The sequence below is a fragment of the Leucoraja erinacea genome, chromosome 34 (genome assembly GCF_028641065.1).
Source record: "Leucoraja erinacea ecotype New England chromosome 34, Leri_hhj_1, whole genome shotgun sequence".
Classification (NCBI taxonomy): Eukaryota; Metazoa; Chordata; class Chondrichthyes; order Rajiformes; family Rajidae; genus Leucoraja; species Leucoraja erinaceus.
The window spans coordinates 455,001-455,558 of NC_073410.1; positions in this window are offsets into that span (position 1 = coordinate 455,001).

Here is a 558-nt window from a genome sequence, read left to right on the forward strand (position 1 = left end):
CTGAAGTTTACAATGAGCTCCTTGGTCTTCTTGGAGTTAAGGGCCAGGTTGTTGTCAGCGCACCATGCTGCTAAGTGCTGGACCTCCTCCCTGTAGGCCAGCTCATCGTTGTTGCTGATGAGACCAATCACCGTTGTATCATCTGCATACTTGATGATGGTGTTAGTACCATGTACAGGTGTGCAGTCATAGGTGAAGAGGGAGTAGAGGAGGGGGCTCAGCACACAGCCCTGAGGAACGCCAGTGTTCAGGGTGAGGGTTGAAGAGGTGTGCTTGTCTAACCTCACAGACTGGGGTCTGTTGGTTAGAAAGTCCAGTATCCAGTTGCAGAGGGAGGGGTCGATGCCCAGGTTACCGAGTTTGGTGATCAGTTTTGATGGAATAATGGTGTTGAATGCTGAGCTGTAATCGATGAACAGCATTCTTACATAAGTGTCTCTGTTGTCGAGGTGGAGAGGGCGGAGTGAAGTGCCGTTGAGATGGCATCCTCCGTACTCCTGTTCTTGCGGTAGGCAAACTGATAGGGATCCAGTGTGGGGGGTAGGCAGCTTTTGAGGT